Source organism: Equus asinus, chromosome 20 (assembly GCF_041296235.1).
Source record: "Equus asinus isolate D_3611 breed Donkey chromosome 20, EquAss-T2T_v2, whole genome shotgun sequence".
Classification (NCBI taxonomy): Eukaryota; Metazoa; Chordata; class Mammalia; order Perissodactyla; family Equidae; genus Equus; species Equus asinus.
In genome coordinates, this window is record NC_091809.1 from 96,993,981 (window position 1) to 97,002,176 (window position 8,196).

The following is an 8,196-nucleotide window of genomic DNA, read 5'->3' on the forward strand; positions in this document are numbered from 1 at the left end:
CTCTTCTTTTTTTTTTTTTAAAGATTGGCATCTGAACTAACAACTGTTGCCAATCTTCTTTTTTTTCCCCCTGATTTTTCTCCCCAAAGACCCCTAGTACATGGTTGTATATTTTAGTTGTGGGTCCTTCTAGTTGTGGCACGTGGGATGCTGCCCCAGCATGGCTTGATGAGTGGTGCCATGTGCGCGTCCAAACTGGCAAAACCATGGGCCGCTGATGCAGAACGCACAAACTTAACCACTCGGCCATGGGCTGGCCCCAGAGGACCTCTTCTTATGCAAAGTATACACACAATTTTTGCGTATCCTTTTTTTTTTTGGTTATACTCTGTTGAGAGGAAGGAGAATTGGAAATGCAAATAGTCTTGTTATTTTTTATCATTATTATAAAACCATATTTAGCTTTTTTTTTTTGCTAGGAAAGATTCACTCTGAGCTAACATCTGTTGCCAGTCTTCCTCTCTCTATTTTTTTCCTTTCCTCCCCAAGGGCTCAGTACATAGTTGTATATTCTACTTGTTGGTCCTTCTAATTCTTCTATGTGAGCCCCTACCACAGACTGGCTGCTGACAGAGACCAGTGGTGTGGTTCTGGGAACCGAACCTGGGCCACCGAAGTGGAGCATGCCAGACTTTAACCACTAGGCCATCAGGGCTGGCTTTTAACATTCTTAATTTGGAGGCTTTTCTCATTTCTTTGGTAAGTTTGACATAATTAACAGCCTTCTGAGACTGATGCAGTTAGTGCTTTCACTGTCTTCCTCATATTACAATTATCTAAGAATGAATTTTCATATTGAAGACAACCACATTATTAAACTAGTGTTACAGAAAAATAAAGCAAACAATTTAGACAATGTTCATTCATTCAAAAAATGTGTTGAGTATCTACTCTATGCCAGGGCTACGTTAATCACTAGATTTTTGAGACACAATCTCTGCCTTCAAATTTAACACTTAACTTGGAATATAATGTGATAGCTGTTACAGCAGAGATATGAACAAAGGCTTGTAAAAGCACGGAAGAAGAAGTGACTAAATTTCCCTGGAGTTGTTGGAATCTATTTTACTGAGAAGCTGAAGTGTTCTCAAGGATGATTACAAGTTTCCATCAGAGAAGGTGAGAAAGGACAGAGGGAACAGCATGTGCAAAGGCGTGGAGGCAGTGAAGATGGAATATATGCCAGTGGAAGGAGGAGGGAAATGGGCGATGCCCCTAAAGAAGTAAGTTGGGTACAAATTGTGCAAGGTTTTTGTGTATGAGCCATGGAGTTTTATCTTGTAGTCCTGTCTGAACTCATGTATGCATTAGTAATATTTCTATGTCCTTCAGATTTTTTTAAAGAACTACTTGACTTTCCCACAAAGAAGAGATATAGCTGCCAGGATTTGGCACATAGTTTATCTGAACCATCAGGCTTTGGGACTGCAGGCATTAGGCAGAAGGAAATCATTTAGGAATAAGAGGGCTAGGGGCTATGTGGGCACAAGAGACTGATATCAGTGACAGAAAGCTGAGCACAGCTTTTTGCTTTGAAAAGCTCAGCCTTCTCATCATTCTCAAGTTCTCTGAAACTAGGACCAGACAACCTACTGTCTGCCTCACATTTGGGAAGGAGAAAGGGCCATGTGTTACTTCCTCTGCCGTTGTGGGAGGTTTACTCTGAGACTGATATTTTTCCTTCTGTTTGCTCATAGGGATTAGTATGGCTTTGGGGACTTAGCATCAAGAAGAAGCTTCCAGGGCTGAAAAATCCAGCTACGGTTCTCCTAATCCCATGTTTACAGATTAGACGGTGTCTGTCTTAACAGCTGACTTACTCTTTTGCTTTTAGCTCCTCTCTGGGATATTGAGCTACTGAGTTCATTCTGATCTGTCAGGAAAACCTTTCCTTCCTCCCTCTCACCAGCCCCCAAACTTGTCTGTAGCGGGCGACAAAGAGCAAAAATGCTTAATAGGACAGCATATAATAACTGTTGGATTTTCCAAGAGTTTTTTGTAACATTCAGCTCCCTATTTTTCTTTCTCCATATCCTTTTATTGATGGATAGTGAGTGTGGTTCCCTAACAGGAGGCATTTAATAAGCTCCTGATCACTTTACATTCATGATCTGTTATGAGCACTGGGATCCATTATACCTGAATAGCCCTTTGACGATGAAATATGCAGCTAGTCTCACAAATAAAATATTACTTCTTGCTTTTTGTCTATTTGGTCATGAATGTCCATCCCTGCACGTGTTTACAGCAATCTGCATGTTTCTGTGGCATGGAGGAGTGTTAAGATGACACACTGTTTTCACAGTCAGAAAGAGGCATCTCTACAGGTGGGGACTAAGGGTAAATGGTGAGAGACTGGATTGTCTGGGATGAAACAATCTTTCCAAACACAGCAAGAGATGTCTCTGTCTTGTCACAATGTAAATGAGGGTGTCGCGTTGGGAGGCCTTGGCATCTTTATTCGACTTAAAAGATTTCTAGTTGTGCAAATGCCTCTGTAACGTTCTCTGTGACATAGGTAAAGAATGGAACCTGTCCTTCAGTGTTCCTCATTCAAAAGCTCCCTGAAATTTAATCTATTCCTAGTCTCTTTTTCTTAAGGAAATGGAGGGAAAAAAGTGGGCTTAATTGAGAGTCTTCAAATTTTTTTTTTTTTTGAATTGTAAGGGAGATGGACAGCCATAGCAATTTAATCGAGAAGTGGAGTCTCACATTTTGGTGACCCTTTTCAGTGAGCTGAACAGACCACTGATGTCATCACTCTTAATTCTAAATATTCTTTTTTTATTGTCCCATAAATGTGCATCTATGGGAGTTCAGATAACATGTTCTCCTCAGTTAATGTGGATCTTCCTTTGGATTACACAGATTCTTAGTGTGCTCCGCTCTCTTTTTATCATTGGTGGAATATCACATGCAATTATGATACCAGAAAAAAATATGTCTTTCTCATCCCTTCCTAATGTTCAACCGGAGCCAATAGGCTGTGTATCCTGACTCTTTCCTTTGTTTTGAAATAGTGTGAGACAAAAGCAGGGCAGGAGGGTACTGATTTCCCATTAGTGAAGCTCTAAGTCCAGTGATCCGGGGCCTCAGACTTCTAGTTTAGGAACGACAACACAGCAATCTAAATTACAATTTCAAACCAATATAGTAAAGATTTGTTGAGCATCTAAAATCAGCCAGTCAAGAAACAGTAGCAATTTCCCTGCTCATAATCTTCTCCCTGGATTTTGTTCTCATGTGATTTTTTTTTAAAGGGAGAGCATCTTAACCTTTCAGATCTTAAATTCCACATCTCAAAAGTAGAATGCTGCCTTCCCTCTTTGAGTTCTGAGCATTCAGGTATGAGCTATTACATGTGAAATTGTCTCGCATATAATTGGCATTCAAAAAATGCAAGTTGACTCCAAATCTGAAGGGAACGTGTCCCTTGCCCATCCCCTCAGGGGGCCCATGTCACTCCAGGAGTCCCCAGTAACAAACATAATAAACGTGGAGCACACTGAGGTCCTGGGCCCAATCTGCTCTCTGCCTCTAAGATCTGCCACCCCAGCCGTCTGAAGTGCAAAGAATTCTGAGGCAGCTCCAATGTTCATTAAATCCATTCTGAATTTCCTAATTGCACAAGGAATTGTTGTAAAATTTAAATTAAAACTAAGCATATCTTCGTATGGTTGGTAACAAAATGTGCTAAGCTGACTGGAGAGTAGACTCCTACGCAACTCAGTAAACTGACAGGCAGCCCGAGAAGCTATGTTCTTCTCACACCCACCTAGCAGCACTGTGCCGTGGAAGATGCACTGAGTGTGGAAGATGAGGGTAAAGGTCATAGCCCTGGCACTTAGTGGCACAACCCAGGATGAGTCATTTTATCACAGAACTTTAATTTCCAAAGAAAAATAGATATAAACTGCCCCATGGAGTTATTGTGAGGATCATATAGAATAATGTATATGATGCACTTTGTCACGTGCATACATGGCATTGATTGATCACAGTTAATAATAACATTGTGGGGGCCGGCTCCGTGGCTGAATGGTTAAGTTCGCGCGCTCCACTGCTGCGGCCCAGGGTTCGGATCCTGGGCGTGGACATGGCACTGCTCATCAGGCCACGTTGAGGTGGCGTCCCACATCCAACAACTAGAAGGACCCACAACTAAGATATACAACTATGTACAGGGAGGGTTTGGGGAGATAAAGCAGAAAAAAAATAATAATAATAACATTGTTTTCATGAATCCTCTTAAGGTGATGTAATTCCAGTTTGTAGCTTTCTGTGCCCCCTTCTAAGCTGATTGCACGGCATTTCAAACATCACAGAGCTGCTCTAAAGGCTAAACCCAGAATTCTGTTGACTTGATCTTTCAACAACAAAGAGAATCTTCAGCATGGCCTAATTCAACAAACTGTCTAGCAGAATGCTCTAATGGCTGCAAAGAGAGGCATAACAATGAGATTCTGTATTTCCCCAGGGACATTCTCCAGATGTCTAGGTCACCAATAAAATATGAAAAAGCCCCTGGAAAACTTAATTTGAAACATACTCATGCGGTTGGTTATTTTATGAAATCAACTAGAGGGAAGGTCACAGTGGAAAGATCACGGGCTTTGGAGTCAGAAGATCTGAGTTCAGATCCTGGCGTTACTAGAGTAGCCAGATTCAGCAAATAAAAACACAAGGCAACAGTAATATGTTGTATACTTAAAGTTTTATTAAGAGAGTACATCTCATGTTAAATGCTCTTTCCACAATTTCAAGAAAAAAAAGGATTAAAAGAAACCCGTAGGACACCCAGTTAAATTTGAATTATTTCTAATTACCTATGCATATGTACACTGAGATAAAAGAAAAACATTGCGTGAGACACACTTAAACTAAAAATTATTTGTGTTTATCCAAAATAAATTTTAAGTATCTAAATTACATACCTCTTTAATTATATTTCCCTGATGATTTGGCTTTTCTTAATAGTTACTATTTTGCAGAATTTGCTTATAAGGTTTCTTGCAATTACAGTCTATGTCCCGAGTACATAGTAACATAGCTTCTACATCCAAATTATTTCATTCTTTTCTTCATTGAACATACATTAAAGAGAAAACATGCTCGATGTTATCAGGTGAGCTGGTAGCCTGAACATGTACTGGAATAAAATCAATAACTCCAAGAACCGCCCTTCAAATTTGATTTGTTGAATCATATAACACCATCTTTCATGGCATGAACTGCTTTTCTATTCTTCGGGATAACTTTTCATCTTTTGGTCAATGGCATTTAAACTGTTATCCACAAAAAAGAACATTGTCATCAATTTTGATTCCCCTCTTCTTCAACACTACACATGATGACTTCACTTGTTCCCTTGCTGGATGAGTATTTAAGCATGTCCAGGTAAAAGAGTCAAATTCTTCAAGGGGGGGAATCCGTTTGAAAAGACAGTTATGGCAAGTGCCATAATCATTGTCCACTTCGAGTTGGAATATCTTTCCCTGTTCATAAGTATTGTTGCCCTTTTTAAGAATAGGCACTTAAGGGGGCTGGCCCAGTGAGGTAGTGGTTGGGTTCATGCACTCCTCTTCAGTGGCTTGGGGTTCACGGGTTTGGATCCTGGTTATGGACCTGCATACCTCTCATCAAGCCATGCTGTGGTGGTGTCCCACGTACAAAATAAAGGAAGACTGGCATAGATATTAGCTCAGGGACAATCTTCCTCACCAAAAAAAAAAAAAAAAGAAAGAAAGAAAAGGCATTTAAGGGCCAGCACTGGTGGCCTAGTGGTTAAGCTTGGCACACTCCACTTCAGCAGCCTGGGTTTGGTTCCCGGGTGTGGACCTACACCACTCATCAGTGGCCATGCTGTGGCAGTGGCTGACATACAAAAAGAGGAAGATTGGCAACAGATGTTAGCTCAGGGCAAATCTTCCTCAGTCAAAAAAACCCACCTCAATTAAAAAAAAAAAGAACAGGCACTTAAAATGATACGTTTCTCATCAGTTCTTTCTTTAACATATTCAACAAGTGTCTTTAAGCAATGGAGCACTTTCATAATGCTGTTTGTTCCTCTTTCAATTTGCATAATCTTACTGCTAAATAAATACTGAAAACCATGAACAAGAAATAAGTAGGCTTCACTTAATGGAGTATTTAAAAAGTCAAGGGGCTGGCCTGGTGGCACAGCAGTTAAGTGTGTGTGTTCCACTTCAGCGGCCCAGAGTTTGCAGGTTCAGACCCCGGGTGCGGACATGGCAAGGCTTGGCAAGCCATGCTGTGGTAGGCACCCCACATATAAAGTAGAGGAAGATGGGCACGGATGTGAGCTCAGGGCCAGTCTTCCTCAGCAAAAAGAGAAAAATTGGCAGCAGATGTTAGCTCAGGGCTAATCTTCCTCAAAAAAGTAAAATATAAAAAGTCAACAAGAATTTTGGGAACCTTTTCTTCAGAAAGTATGATTGCAATGCATCAAACAAAATGAGGATTCCCTAACTGTATTTGTTAAAGAGAGTCAATGACTTTTTAAATGTGAGAGAACTGAATAATAATGAATGCCAACAAAATCACAAAAGTCATTTAATCATTCAGTTTGAACAGAATAAATACTGAAGGTTAGATGGTCGTCTCTGTCCCAATCATGGTCCTGTGGCCTGTTGTCCATTTGGCAGGGGCTTTGGGGAGAGGCAACCTTCCTTAAAAGGAGAATTGGGTAAGGCAGGCAATTGAAGCCAGGTACCTGAGGGTTACTGTAAATATTCAATAAGAACATGGTTACCCTTTGACCTTGCTCCCAACACAGACACAGAAGAAAAGAAGTTAATCCACACATCATCATAAGCTTGTTAATGTGCTATTTCCTTGTTTAACCTGAGGGTTGACTCAGGTGTCACACGGATTTACGAGCTCGATTTGCAGAAGAAAAAGAATCCCTTTAAGAAAGTTACGATCACCAGATAACTAGCCCTCAGCTCCCACTGATGCCCAGAAGTCTGATTGCCCAAGGGCTTCTCTGGAGTGAAAGAAACAACTTCCCCTTTTGTTTTTCCAAAACTGCTCCTCCCAAGCCCCTTACCTCTATAAAGACCTCCTGCTTTCTTCTTTGTATAAGACAGATTTGAAAGAACCTATCCTCCCCCCTTTTTGTTTTGTCCAATTTGAATAAATCTTTCTCTACCACCAAGAATCAGTGTCTCAGTGATTGGCTTCCTGTGCGTCGGGCACATGAACTTGAGATTAAGAGGTTCCACATCAGAATGACGTACATCTCTACCTTATAGAATCAAATCATGCATCAAGTATTTGCTTTAACAAATGTTTAAGAGAAGGAGCGTAACTTCCCACTCCTTAAGTGTGGGCTCTGTAGAGTAACTTCTTCGGAAGATTACAATAGGAAAAGGGGAAAGAAGGTAACTTTACAATAGAGAAACTTACTTCAGCCAGGTGATCAAGGTCAATCAACAGTGACAAGTGGGGCCCGGTGGCATAGTGGTTAATTTGTGCACTCCACTTCAGCAGCCCAGGGTTTGCAGGTTTCGATCCTGGGCATGGACCTACACATCTCTCATCAAGCCATGCTGTGGTGGTGTCCCACATACAAAATAGAGAAAGATTGGCAGAGATGTTAGCTCAGGGCCAATCTTCCTCACCAAAAAAAAAACCCAACAAAACAAAAAAAAACAGTGATATGTGGTTGATGGAATGTACCCTTGATATTATGTGATGAAAATGGCATATTATCTCTGACTTTCCTCCCAAAAATCCATATCCCCAGTCTAATCATGAGAAAAACATGAGGCAAATTCCAATTGTGGGGCTTCCTACAATAAACCTGACTAGTACTCCTCAAAATGGTCAAGTCATCCAAAACAAGGCAAGTCTGAGAAACTGTCACAGCCAAGAGGAGCCTAAGGAAGCATGACAACTAAGTGTAATAAGGAATCCTGGATGAGATCCTGCAACAGAAAAAGGACATTAGGTAAAACCTATGGAAATATGAATACATTATGGTCTTTAATTAATAAAAATGTATCAGTATTGGCTCATTACTTATAACAAATGTACCACACTAACATCACATGCTAATAATAGGGGAAATTATACATAGGGGTGGATATATGGGAACTCTCTGTGCTATCTGCTCAAATTTTCTGTAAGTCTAAAACTCTTCTAAAAATTGTCAACACAAAATAACCAATAACC

At 40.5% G+C, this 8,196-nt stretch overlaps 1 long non-coding RNA gene across 1 annotated transcript; it reads right to left on the minus strand.

Moving 5' to 3' along the window:
• Nucleotides 1-4,695: 4,695 nt before the first annotated feature.
• On the minus strand, nt 4,696-7,571 carry LOC139041151 (uncharacterized). The gene is made up of 2 exons (XR_011495895.1): nt 7,429-7,571; nt 4,696-6,743 (listed from the first exon to the last, which is right to left on the minus strand). It is a non-coding gene; the product is annotated as an uncharacterized lncRNA (long non-coding RNA).
• Between the last annotated feature and the right edge of the window lie 625 nt (nt 7,572-8,196).